This window comes from Stegostoma tigrinum, chromosome 1 (assembly GCF_030684315.1).
Source record: "Stegostoma tigrinum isolate sSteTig4 chromosome 1, sSteTig4.hap1, whole genome shotgun sequence".
Taxonomy (NCBI): domain Eukaryota; kingdom Metazoa; phylum Chordata; class Chondrichthyes; order Orectolobiformes; family Stegostomatidae; genus Stegostoma; species Stegostoma tigrinum.
In genome coordinates, this window is record NC_081354.1 from 52901895 (window position 1) to 52915922 (window position 14028).

At 40.4% G+C, this 14028-nt stretch overlaps 1 protein-coding gene and 1 long non-coding RNA gene across 10 annotated transcripts in view; one reads left to right on the forward strand and one right to left on the reverse strand.

The window, feature by feature from the left end:
• trim2a (tripartite motif containing 2a) overlaps positions 1-14028 on the forward strand; it is a 158908-nt gene that overhangs the window by 57502 nt on the left and 87378 nt on the right. The window contains exon 1 of one of the 9 annotated variants that reach the window (XM_048527604.2): positions 728-1037. The exons of 7 other annotated variants lie outside the window; for them this stretch is intronic. The gene's annotated coding sequence lies outside the window, so the exon portion shown is untranslated. Of the gene's footprint in view, positions 1-727; positions 1038-14028 lie in introns of those variants that run through there. One more of the 9 variants, XM_048527681.2, reaches the window with a different exon arrangement.
• Positions 1-14028, reverse strand: part of LOC125451028 (uncharacterized) — a 47519-nt gene that overhangs the window by 12947 nt on the left and 20544 nt on the right. The window lies entirely within an intron of this gene.

Consider the following 14028-nt stretch of genomic DNA (forward strand, 5'->3'; position numbering starts at 1 on the left):
ACATCTGGTTGAGATGAAAGACAGCCTGGAGATCTTTGTATAGCTCGGCTACTCATTGCCTCAATGAACTGAGCATTGAAAGTATTAGCTTCTAATATATATGTGGTCAGTGGCAGAGATCCCGTACTGTATTCGTAAATAAAGCAGAATATATCTTATCTCTCATCGATCTCCTCCTATGCAAAAAGAGAAGTATTTCTTTTTAAGAAATGCATGTGGTGGTATTCCCGTAGAATTTTGCATCCTCTAGTTATTAGAATTGATATCACTTTTTCGTTATTCCTGTTTACACAAAATACGCCAACGTCTGCCTCAAGTAATAAAACGCATCTATAAATTCTGCGTGGTGTTAACCTTAGGTCATTTCTAAATATTTTATCAGAATTAATATCATTCAATGTAGATGGAGATTATTCTCAACCATGAGTAGAGGATCATCTGGATCACGATCCAGTGCTAAAATTGCTCGGAAATGGCCGTCGGAAGAGAGATTCACACAGAATGAAATAGCTCCTGCCACTCCTAACATCTCCACCTCCTCCCCTCCCTGCTGTGCGCTGCTCCATTTCATGTTCTGCAGAGAGCCGATCGAAGATCCGCTGGGTGCTCATTCATTCATACGTGTTATTCGGACTTCTTTTACCGTCGTCTTTTGTTCCTCGGCCTCCTGGGTAATTTTCCGTTTTGTTTCATTCCGCGCTGCCTCCTACTTAACCGAGCTAGTGATTTGTAAGTTTCTGCTTCTTGGGAGCTTTGCTTTCAGTGTGTAGGCTCCACCCCTTCTGTTCAGAACCTACAGCTCACAGCAGCTAGAAGGGCTTCGGAGCCCAGCCATTGGCTTGTTGCACCTCTCTCACTACCAGCCTCCTTTGGACTGAAAGCTCTTCAGTTGTCGTAGCGTCCCACGGGCCCCAGCAGCTTGACATCTGCGCCGTGTGATGGAAAGTCTGAGTGCTGAGCAGAAAGAGAGTCACACGCAGAGAACATTATATTTCGCTGTCTAGTAAAATGAAACCAAAAACAATCATGACGGACAAGTGAGTAAAGTAGTATTTTGGTTAAAGCTGGAGGTACTGATAGATCATTAATTCACATTCGGTTTTGGTACTTGCTTGATATAATATTGCGATAAGCATATGTCTAATTGAACCCTGGACTGCCTGCTTTTGTTCTGTCAAAGAAAGTTTCAGTGAAGCCTAGGTAGATTAAAAGCCAAGACTGTAAGGAATGGATGTATGGAAGCAAGGCACAGTGAAAATTCTACAGAGCTCAAAGCTAATTGTTTCAGTCTATCGTGGCAATAAAATTAATTTACTACTTTTTTCTGCCATGACTTGTATTCCTGTTCTGGCAATGTTTATCTTTTGTTTTATTTTTACTGTTGACATCACAGATTTGCTAGGTAAGTTCGCTATTTTAGCAACAAAAAACAAAGATGCTGGAAAAGCTCAGCATGTCTGGCAGCCCTTGTGAAGATAAAAACAGAGTTAACATTTCGGGCCCGGTGACCCTTCCTCAGAACTGGTTTTTATTTGCTATTTTAGCAAATCTGGCTTATATATAAACACAAAATCAATAGAAATTTTAAATAACGTATGCTCACATTTTAGACAATTCTAATTGTTAGCTATTAAAATTTTTCTTTCAAGCGATGTAGATGCTGAAAGGATGTATGTCCTGGGAGCATCCAGAACTGGGGCGAGTCATCATCGAGTTAAGGTGTCTGCTATGTGGGACTGAGATGAGGCAACATTTGTTCACTCAGAGGGTATTGGACCTCTGGGAATTTTTTCTACTCAGAAGATTGTGGATGATCAGATGAAGAGGGATCTTACTGAATGGTAGGGGAAGGCACAATGAGCTGTATGGCCTGTTCCATCTCCTATTTCTTACATTCTTATATAGGTGTAGACACACAAGTATTCGTGAATCGGTAACATACTGGAGATACACTGTGTCACTTACCATAACTAGACCCATCTGGAAAGTATTTCACAAAGTTTATTAAGCACCTAATGATCTGTGTGGTTTTTGCTTGATACAATAGTTGGGTATAGTGATGTAATCTCTATACATTCACCTCTCAGCTTTTCCTATTGTCACCGAGAAGTGATTGTTACTGCAATGATTTCAGGCTGTTTGTAGAGGAATGCAAATGGTCAAATCCCAAATCATATAAGTGTGTGGGGTGGGGAAGTTGTACGATATTTTAAGGTTGAACTTGAAGCTAGCACAGTGTGTTTGAAAACAAAAAAAAGACGCAGAATTTGCTTTTCTAACAACCTGTTACATATGTAAACGTTCAAATCAGTTTGTTTTAAAGCATGATCATTTTATAATGTGCATGTGAAGTAACTGATCAAAGGTTGTGAGCTTGGGATATCAGGACTGTATTTTTAATGTGCACAGTCAGACAAGGGTTGAACACGATTTGTACAGGGGTTTGAATAATTAAAGGTTCTGAATGGTAATTTATTGATCAAAATGCAAATCTATATGGGGAAGGTTTCAAAGAGAGGATGGCTTGGATACACAGTCCCAGGAGGGGAACAAAAGGGCATTGAAAGGTAACACTCCAAAGATGATTAAAGACTCTGAGCTTAAACTATGACGGAGAGAAGGAGGCTTAGGGTAATTGAAATGCCTGTAACACAACAGAGAACCCCAATGTATATAAAAATTACAGATGAGATCTATAAAGGGTATAAGAGGGAAAAGAAAGAGCATGAGAATAGATTAGTAGTTAACATAAAAGGGAATTTAAATGTCTTAGCTTGTTCTTTAATTGTTTATATGTTTGTAAAAGAAGGGGTTGGGTTGATTCGGGATCAAAAGGACCATATTGTATAGGTAAATGACATGGCTGAGGTACAAAATTAACATGTTTTCTACCTGTCTTCACAAGAGAAAGGGGTTCTACCAACATAATGGTAAAGGAGGATGCCAGAACGATATTAGATAGGATATGTATTAAAATATGAGGTACTTAAAGACTGGCAGTCCACAAAGTAGAAAAGTCACCCATTCTGCATGGGATCATTTAGATTATTGAGGAAAGCAAGGGCAGAAACTACTCTGGCCACAGTCATCCTCAGATACAGGGCTTGTGCCAGAGGACTGGAATGCTGTCCAGGTTACACCATTATTCAAGAACAGGGAGAGGGATAAATCTAATGTAATTACAGGCCAGTCAGCTTAAGATGAAGAAGCCTTTAGAGGAAGCAGTCCAATTCAAAATTAATTAGCATTTGGAAATGTCTGATCTAATAATTATAAAGTTGGCAATGCTTTTATGGACTTTCAAAAGGCATTTAACAAAGCATCATATAATAGGCCTCTTGGCAGAATTAAAGTTCACAAGACTTAAAGGGGTAGTGGGAGTGTGGATGTAACGTTGGTTAAAAGATAGAACGTAGACAGTACTAGCAACTGAAGGGAAATATACAAGGGTTGCCAAGTACTGAGACCTCCAGTTTTTTATATATAAATTAGTGATCTGGGTTTCGGTATACAGTGCATAATATAAGTTTTTACAGATTACTCAAATGATGGAAATAGAAATCTAGAGGAGAGTAGAAAGACATCAGGATGACATAGCCAGATTGACGAAATTGGCAGACGCAGGCTATAATAAAATGTAGTGTGAAGTGGTCCATTTTGGAAGGCAGTTTAAAGAGCAACAATAAAAAAGAAATGACATAGTTTTAAGGGAGATGCAAGAACAGAGACATCTGGGGTTTATGTATGCAAGCCTTTGAAGGTGTCAGGAATAAAAACAAGACTCATTCCTGAGATTTAATAATAAACAAGTGGATACAGAAGCAAGAAAAATATGCTAAATCTTTATCAAACACAGTTAAAGCCTCAAGCTGGCATCACATTTTAGGGAGGATGTGAAGGTCATGAGATGGTCTCTTGAATGATACCAGAAATGAGGGATTTCAGGTATTGGGAGAGACTAAAAGGAAATTTTGAGTGATCTCCTCAGGGAAAGTTAAGAGAGATTTATTGAGGTTTTTCAAAATCAGGAGTGCTTTTGTTGAGGCAAATGAGGAGAACTTTTTACCGGTGTTGGCAACCAGAAGACACAGACCTAGGTGACTGGCATAAAGAATCAGAGGTGAGCCAGGAAGGACTGTTTCATATTGGTCTTGCAGTAACGAATGCAGTGCTTGGAAGACATTTGGAAGCGGATTCAGTATTAATATTTAAAAGGAGCTTGGACAAAGAATTGAAGCAAAACAACAGTTACAGGGCTGTGGGGAAAGATCAAGAGTGTAGGATTAATTGGATATCTTTGCCAAAGAGCCAGTTCCAGTATCATGGATCAAACTGCCTCTTTTCATGCTGTTTTTAATTGAATGAAGCTATGAAATTTGAACAGTGACTTAAACGAGAACAGTGTCATGGGTGGAATTTTTGCAGCCCCTGAACAACGTAGAAAGTTGAGAAAATAGGGTGATGTCATCAGTAATGAGAATCATAGAGTCTTAGAGTTATACAGCCTGGAAACAGACCCTCACAGTCCAACTCTTCCATGCTGACCAGATATCCTAAACTGACCTAGCCCCATTTGCCAGCATTTGGCCCATATCTCTCTAACCCTTCTAAACTTTTCTCATTCAAATACCCATCCAGATGCCTTTTAAATGCTGTAATTGTACCAGCCTCCACCACTTCCTCTGGCAGCTCATTCCATACATATGCCACCTTCTGCTGAAAAAGTTGCCCTTTGGGTCCCTTTTAAATACTTCACCTCTCACCTTTAAACCTATGCCCTCTAGTTTGGACTCCCCTACTCGGGAAAAGACCTTAACTATTCACCCTATCCATGCTCCCCCATGACTTTATAAACATCTATAAGGTCAACGCTCAGCCTTTGACGCTCCAGGGAAAATAGCTCCAGCCTATTCAGCCTCACCTTAAAGCTCAAACCCTCCAGTCCTGGCAACATTCTTGTGAATCTTTTGTGAACCCTCTCAATTTTAACAATGTCCTTCCTATAGATGGGTGACCAGAAGTTCCTGGTGTTGAAAGCAAAATGTATGATTCTCCAACCAAGCATTGCATTGTGAGACGAGAATTTCACTAGTGAACAGCCAGAGGCCTATTGGTTTGCAGCTATTTGCGTTCATTAGCATCTCGTGATTATCTAGTTATTTCCCATTCTCCCAGCAGCTAGAGAGAAACTAGGTCATTCCTGACAGGAAAGTCAGAATAGGTACCTGTTGACTGCAGCTCAGCACATGCTCCTCAGGACCTCCATCTTGGTCAGTAGCCACTAAAATTGCAGGACACGGTCCATGGGCAGTGACTGTCCTCACCCTCCCCCAGCCAGGGATGTGGACATGAAACACGCACCAGCTTCACTGCATTTGCATGGCACATCTCCGAGCTGCGTGTTGCACTTTGGAGCACACTGACATGCCTCTTTGCGATACTGCTGCAAGGACACTTGGTGCGCAGCGAAAGGCACCTGGCTCCAGGGCTCTTCCCTTGAATCCTTAGCACTCACTCACTTTACACCAACCTGAATATTGACAGCATCTCTTGCTGTTTTACCTCCTTTAGGGCAGAGTTTAACGGCTTACAGTCCTGGTGTATTGCTCTGCTGTTTAGTCTGGACACACAAGCAGCTTGTCGGCAGTGATCAGTAAATTTGGTGCACCATTCTATGTCAGTCTCACCCCTTTATCATGTACCAGCAGCTTATGTGGCAAACACACTGCATGTGCAGCAACCAAATGGCCATGTCTCAAAGTCGTAATGGAAGTAGTCCTCAGTCAGGCCAAAGAAAGCAGCCTTCAGTCAGCAGGTTCTGGCACAGTAAGTCAGCACATCAAGGGTTATTAGTCTAGGAACTCAGACAATTCGGGATGGTCAGGGTCACACAGTCCATACCTCTACAGTCTAGACAGTGGGTCACGGACAGTCGTGCAGATCCTGTGTAATCAGTCTGCGGATTTTATCGAGTTATTCCTTGTTAGCACTGCTAGTGTTTTTCCCGAGAGTGTATCTTTCTTATCCTTAGGAGAATGTTAAGCGGCTCTTATTGAATCTTGAGGAGATCTGATACAGTGCATGCTGAAAAGATAGGCAAAACATTTTCCCATCCCTGGAGGCGAAAAAGGGGAATATGTGAGTGAATTTTCCCTGGCTATTCACCCTCTTCTTACTGATTTAAGCTGCAGGTGAGAACTTTCTCCACCTACCACCACTTAAGGACCACTACTCACAACTCAGTATCCAGAGACAATTTGAGGTATTAATGGAAGCCAAGGAATTGGTCTCTGAAAGCCATACCCAGTCTCTTGCCTCTGACCTACACTTTTCTTCGCAACCCACACCTTACTCCTGGAGGATAAAAGCCATATTCCTGTCACTTCTGAATCCCTGAACTGTCAGTTTTCTAGGATCTAGAAACTGATGCCTCGTAAGAAATTTGCTTAAACTTGCCTATTAGCTGATAGGTTGAGTTATCTGGGTGGGCAGTGGGGGAGATGTATTAGTTGACATCCACTTGCCTGCCCCCACACTTAGTCACAAAAAGTGAAGATTGTGCCTAATAACTTCCCTATTGGAGAGATTAAACCTAAGGTGCACAGTTTAAAACAGGATCCCCATTTAAGTCAGTGATAGAAGGAAATCTTTATTTTGAGGGTCCTGAGTCTGTGGAACTATCTACCCCAGCGATCGGTGGAGTTTGTATGTTTATATACACAGCCTTGCAAATAGATTTAATTAAATCCAATTCATTGAGTCAATGGAAGATTGTGGTAGATAGGACAACTGTTTTGCTTTCATCTAAATCCAATCAAACAATTACATCTTTACATCTTCTGTGATTTTGCATGCCAAATTACAGCACTTAGGTAGCATCAAGTTCATAGATATCATTCCATTCCAGATGACATTCCCTGAATATTGCCTAAGGATGTGATGTAACATTTCAACAACTACACTGTGTAATGCATGAGCAACAAAACTGGCTATAACATTGCTTGTAAAATATACAATTATTGAACTAGCATTTAAATAACAGCAATGAATGATGTACACTTGTTTAAATTGTGTGTGTACGCACTGCTTTGGAAGTATCTTTTGGTTTGATTATTTGATTTGCTGGAATCCCATCTCCACATGACAAACACAACAAACTGGTGATATCTGACAAATATCACCATTGTGGGATAATAAGGCGTGGAGCTGGATGAACACAGCAGGCCAAGCAGCATCTTAGAAGCAGGAAAGCTGACGTTTTGGACCAAGACTCCTCCCTCATCACCATTGTGGGGTTTTGTGAATTCTTTTGTTGCAACCTTCTGAGCAGTGTTAGCACCTTTTCTCTAGCTTGATTTTAACCATCACATTCTGTGCTTTGCACACTTCTAGATCCTTGTACAAGTGGATACAATTACAACATTTAAAAGGTGTTTAGACAGGTACATGAATAGGAAAGGGTTGGAGGAATATGGGCCAAACACAAGCAAATGCGACTAATCTTAGTTTGGGGAAACCTGGTCGGCATGGATGAATTAGGCCAAAGAGCCTATTTCCGAGTTGACTCAATAACTCTCACTCTATCTCCTCCTCCTTTGTCAAATTTGGTTCTAATTGAATGGTGACTGTTTCAGTGAATAGTTGACAACCAATGCAGCAAAAAATTCATGACTTGGTATGAGGCTGAACTTGTGTATTTTCTTAGCAGAAGAGCTGGAATTTGGAACATTTTCTAATTCATCTTGCCTCTTTGCCACTACCATGAATCCTGATGAGGTTGGAGGAAGTGCTGGTGTGTTGGCCCCACTCTTCCTGAATCCCTGGATTCAAGAATACAACCCAGGTGACCTCTCTTTGGCCCAGCAGATCCCCTAGAGCAGACATGGACTCGATTTGTGAGCAAAAGCCTTAAAAATGTGATAGTGCACAGGAACCAATTGCAAAGGATTCTCTCTGGTTGTTTCACTTATATTTCCTATCCATAAGCAATCTTGGACATTCCTGTACTAGAGAGCATAGATTTAAGGCGAGGGGGAAAGATTTAAAAAGGGCTTGGTGAGTTACTTTTCACACAGAGGGTGGTGCATGTGTGGAATCAGCTGGCAGAGGAACTGGTGGAGGCTGGTACAATTACAACATTTAAAAAGCATCTAAATGGTAAATGAATAGGAAGGGTGTAGGGGGATATGAGCTAAGTGCTGGTGAATGGGACTAGGTCAGATTGGGATATCTGGTTGGTGCAGATGAGTTGGACTGAAGGGTCTGTTTCCATGCTGTATGATTCTATGACTGTGACTCCGATGGAGTGGTAGGGCTGTGCTTGAATTTTTCATTAGCAACATGAAATGGGTATTCAAACTGTGACTAAGAATGCAGCAATGACCCATTCCAAATTTAAAGTGATCCATCACCAAGATGAGGGTTAGGCTTGGATAGTTTTGGGATTGCAGTTCCTACTCTGTAGGACCTCTGGTGGTTTAATGAGAATTCAGCAGTTTTGGAATACAGACATTTCCATTATTGATTTCAAAACAGGTAACTGACAATGTCCCACAATAATTTGTCAGTGAAAGAATAACTAAGACACACGCAGTAAAAAGGTAATGCACATTTGCCTGAATCCTTCCCAAATCTTAAAACAAAGCAAGACTACAGGTGACAATTTTGTTTCCTTTTGATTATGATGTAGATGAAATCTATTTGTAGTTTTCTTGGAGAAATCCATTGCTTTATTGTTACAGCTGCAATTAATATCTAGATGAATAATGGGACTGGTCAAACACACATTCGTCGGTCCTACAACTCCATGCTATCAGGTGATTCAAAAGTAAGATTGTGAGTGGCAACAGGTAGGGATAAACCAGAAAAGGATCAAGGTTTTTTCCAGTTTTATTTTCCAAAAGGAGCAGATACGAGGTTGGGAAAAGGCATTTTGACACGATATGAGGTTCGGGTCTGGAATGCGTCTGTTTAGAATTTTAGTGGAGGCTGATTCAGTTGAGACAGTCGTCAGGAAGGGTAATACCCGAAATATTGACTGCTCTTTTCCTCCAGATGCTGCCTGGACTGCTGTGTTTTTCCAGCCACCTGTTTGTCTACCTAGGTTGCAGACTTGCTCGCCGAGCCAGTGTGTTTGACTGCAGACATTTCATCACCCTGCTCAGTAACATGGTCAGTGTGTCTCCGGTGAAGCGTCGGTGTTCTGTCCCAATTGTTATTTATATGCCTCTGTTTGCTGGGGTGGTTGGCATCACTTGAGTTGTTTCTCAGTGGTTTGTATATTGGGTCCAGTTCAGTGTGTTTGTTGGTGGAGTTCTGGGTGGAATATCAGGCCTCCAGGAATTCCCTGGTAGGTCTCTGTTGAGCTTGTCCTATTATGGATATGTTGTCCCAGTCAAATTTGTGTCCTTTGTTATCCATGTCTATTGAGACCGTGAGAATTATTCATGTCAAAAACTTTAAGCATTAGCTGATTATTAAATTGAGCTTTAATGATTTAAAACTGGTACAGATCCAGGGTGGTGGTACTACGGGATCATTGGGGCTGGCGAGGGGCGAGAAGGTTAGCACAGTGATACTTAATTCAGCAGTTCACAAAGTGCAGAGCTACAGGCCAGTCATAAAATTCAGCCCATTGAATCTGCACCAGTCTTCTGAAAAGCAGTCCCCCACCCTATCCCTGTAATTCCACATTAAACCTGGATAATCCACTTAATGTGCACATCCCTGAACTCTATGGGGCAACTTTTTAAAGCATGATCAATCCACCTCGCCTGCACATCTTTGGTCTGTGAGATGAAACCAAGCACCCGGAGGAAACCGCAGACACTGGGAGAATGTGCAAACTCCACACAGACAGTCACGTAAGACTCGAATCGAACCCCAGGTCCTTGGCAGTGAGGCAGAAGGGCTAACCCTAGTGTGCAATTGTCATTCAGCTATGACAAGACCCAACATATGATTGGTACTCCCACTGCCTTGTGAAAGCAGGCAATGTAATCAACAACCCTTCCACCCCCAGTTGTACTCTCTTCCATCAGGCAGAAGATACAAAAGTTGATCTTTCTCTGCAACTTTAACCTTATATTTGCATTCTGTTCTATAGCCCTAATGTACTCACATAAGGTATGACTTGTCTGGACAGCACTCAAAACAATATTTTTCCACTGTATCTTGGTATATGTGACAATAATAAATCAAGTCAAATCAAAGGTCATTCACAAAGGCTTGAGCTGCAGCTTGTATCTGACTGGTCACTCTTGAGAAGAACAAGTAGTTATTTCCTCCTACTTGCGATGTGTGTGCCAAATTCTCAAATCCTCTGCTGGACGCGGCAGTGATACAGGCGTATATTGTTATACATTGTGCTACATTTGTCCTTCATTTTGGTACCTGGCCCATGTCTGTGCTGCTTTCTGTGCCAGCAAAAGCTGAAAGTAGGACATTTGTCTTTGTGAGTCACTATATTACAGCACAACTTTCAAAAGTTTGCCATTGACTTCAAAACATTAATCCAATCTGTTTGAATTGAGAGGCTCACACCCTCTGCTGTAACTGGGTATGTTACAGAATCACAATAGAAAAGAGGTTAATATCTGAAAATAGGAAAAGCTGTCCTGTATATTGAGATTTGTTTGTCCAGTGTCTCAGCGAGATACAGCTAGAAATGTGGTATACGCCACTATGTAAAGAATATTTGGCTCTTAAATCAAAACTATGCAAATCCTATATACTTTGTTATTATCTTGGGATGCTTCATAGAGAGGTGTACAACAGAAAGATAGTGATTTTAAGAAGCAAAGAATGGTCAAAAGGAAAGCTTTAGGTAGTCAAGTCAGTGTGCCAACCTCATGATAACCATATGCGGCAAAAATTTACTTTAGTGCTTAACTAGTTATGTACTATTTTACATAACCTCTAATATGCTACAGAAACTTCTTCTGTACCTTTTACATCTATATGAGTATCACAATTTGATCATCAATGATCCCATCACAATTGAACCCTTGCAGTGATATCCTTCAACAGCTAAGTTGCATGATTGTCAACATCACAAAGCTTCTAATGGATGCCCTACCATCTGTGATGCAAATAACTTCAGCAATAGCACTTTTTAAAAAATATGTTCATTGTGTTTTCCACTGTTATTGACACTAAGATTGAAATATTTCAGAAAGCAATGACCATCATAGACAGTATTAGATTTTTTTTCCCTTTCTCCCTGTCTCACTTTGTTGAGAGGACTGGAAATAACTGTCCGTGAAGCATGGAACAACAGTTTTGTAGTGAGCAGGAAGAGACACACAGGACACACTGTATCATTCATGCAAGATTCTCAGAAACCACAAGAAGCTTACTGTGCAGGGTGGGATGCTCAGAAGGCACGTTTAAAACATTTGTTGATAGTCCAGTCTGTCAAATTTTACTACAAATTCCAAATAAAAACCAAAAGAGCTCCAGATGCTATAAATCAGAAACAAAAACAGAAATTGATGGAAAAGCTCAGCAGGTCTGGTAGCATCTGCAGAGAGAAATCAGAGTTACTGTTTGGGTCAAGTGACCCTTCCTCAGAACAGTTCTTCAAAACTTTGATTTTCTCGCACTTGGAGGTCCAAAGGTTGTACTGAGCAAATTGCTGCACGTGACTTCACTTAGGAGACACAGCACAGTCATGGCCAATGCTGGTGCTGATTGTTCAGGATCAAGATCAAATTCTGGCTGCCAGAGCCTATTCTGAATAAGCTTACGTGTTTCCCACTGAGAGGATCCAGTTCTTGTGCTTTTCCCCACTGCACTTTGTTTCAATCTTCCTTTTAGTCTGTTATACCCAACTATCTTCTTTAGTTTCTAGGCCTCCCCCATGCACATAACATCAATAAATGAAAACCTGGTTAGGAAGGTTTGTGTAGATGGAGATGTAGAAGACATGTCTGATTGGTTGCTGCCGACTTGTATAGGGCATATTCTGCTGTGAAATTTGGAATTTTCAATAACCTAACCAGCAGTCACTTAAAGGACTGTTGGAAGCTGTCGCCAAAATGAATTTTCTGAAGAAGGGTCTTGGCCTGAAACATCAGCCTTCCTGCTCCTCTGATGCTGCTTGGCCTGATGTGTTCATCCAGCTCTACACCTCTTAACCAAAATGAATGTTTTCTTTTAACCATACCTTTCACATGCTCTGTCATTTTCAGTCTTAGCTGAGGCCTTTTGTTAGTGAGGCAGCCCATTGGCCTGAAGTGCTTCTCTTAAAACCGGTAAGCCAGCTCTGCATACCTGCTTGGGTTCTGCAACTTTCTGCAAATGGACTGACAAGGTGTGGGACTCCGATTTGGTCAGGTTCCAGGCCTCCAACATCACTCCCAGTGCTCCAGACCCAAGGAATTTTCTGGTCTAATAGGTGACCGTGAGTCATGGTGCAATGGTCTGAGCATAAATGGTATATAACAATATTTGCAGGGACTTTGGGGTATCTAATAAATGTCTGATAATAATTATTTGTAAAGAATAGCCAATCACAGGTTGTGTGCACGTTGTTTCCCAAAATGTGCCTCTTGCAAATGCCACTATTTACTAGATTGACAGATTGCAAATTCAACCTAGAAAAGGAACAGAAAGTATAAACACACAAATAAATTAGAGATAAACTAGTATCTTGTTTTGGTGAGGAGCTGCAGTGGGTAGGTCTCCCTGATTGAACTTTGTGCCTTATTGAGGAAATGGTGTCCCAAGTAGAAATTGGGAAGCCAGATAATGTATTGTGTCCAGACACACAGAATGCCTTCGTTAAAGTCTTTTGTGAAAAGCTGAAGGAGAGGAAGTAGCAGGTATTATTTCAAGGGCTAACAACAGGCTTGGCAGGTGTCCTGATTGCCCCAAGGATTAGAGCTACTGCATTAGTATATGTGGTTTGAAGGGCTATGGATTGTAAATTTGCCATCTTTTCAGGTACTTGTTTTGGAACCATATTCCAAAAATGAAAGTCAATAATGTTTATATTAGCAAAAGGCATTGTTTGGAACTAATGTCCCAAGTGTGACTAATTTCTGTACTGGTTCTTCTGGCAGGGTAGAGAAGCACTAGCATAATTGAAGAAGCTCCAATAAATATGATTAGGGCAACTAGACTTCTAGAAATCCAAATGGGCCAAATAGATTCCTTCAGTTACAATTGTTGAAATGAATGAGGAAAGTAAACTCTAAACAGAAACTCCCAACAACAAGGAAGGAAATGGGGAAAAAAAACTTACAGAAAATAAAAATAAGAAAATAGAATCGATTACAAACAGAAGTAACATCTCGAGGGTTATGATAAGGAAGAATATTTAAAATCCACATATCAAATCTTTTAAATATGTGTATCAAATTAGGTTTTACTGCTGCAATTAAAATTTACAAAAATATGCATATTGGGAAGTAAGTAAATTAATTAATTAATACTAGATGTTTCAATGTCTGTGCTATTCGAAATATACTGTGATTCAATGTGGAAGAAAATTTTATGGGAGGCATTTGGAAATTAATTGTAAGCTATATATTTAGGAATCCAGCCAATCTAATTTCATTTGTATTGGCAGACTGAATGTATTAAGTTGTAGCTAGACATTTCATAGTTAATCTTATCAATAAATAAATGCTGAGCAAAAATTCCAAACTTCATTCCTAAAGTCAAATTAATTGATACTACCTCAAAAATCAGCAGCAAACAAAAACCGAGATGTCAAACCTGAGGTTCTCAAAAGTACGCAGCATTCATATTTGCTTACTTGCGCTGAGGAGTCTGCATTGTAGTTAGAACATATAACAGGGGCTGACTGAATTTGTTTCCAATACAGTATTTGAGTGAATAGTTGCTTACATCAAAATCAATCACAGCTGAATATAAATCATGCTGTAGCTTTTAAATCACACATTCTCACTGGAGAACTAGTTTAAAGATCAAGGAAACCAGTGCAGATAACTAAGATCAATTGTTTCATAAAATGTCTGTAAAATTACATGGTTAAATATTTTTTATTGCATCTTATTTTTT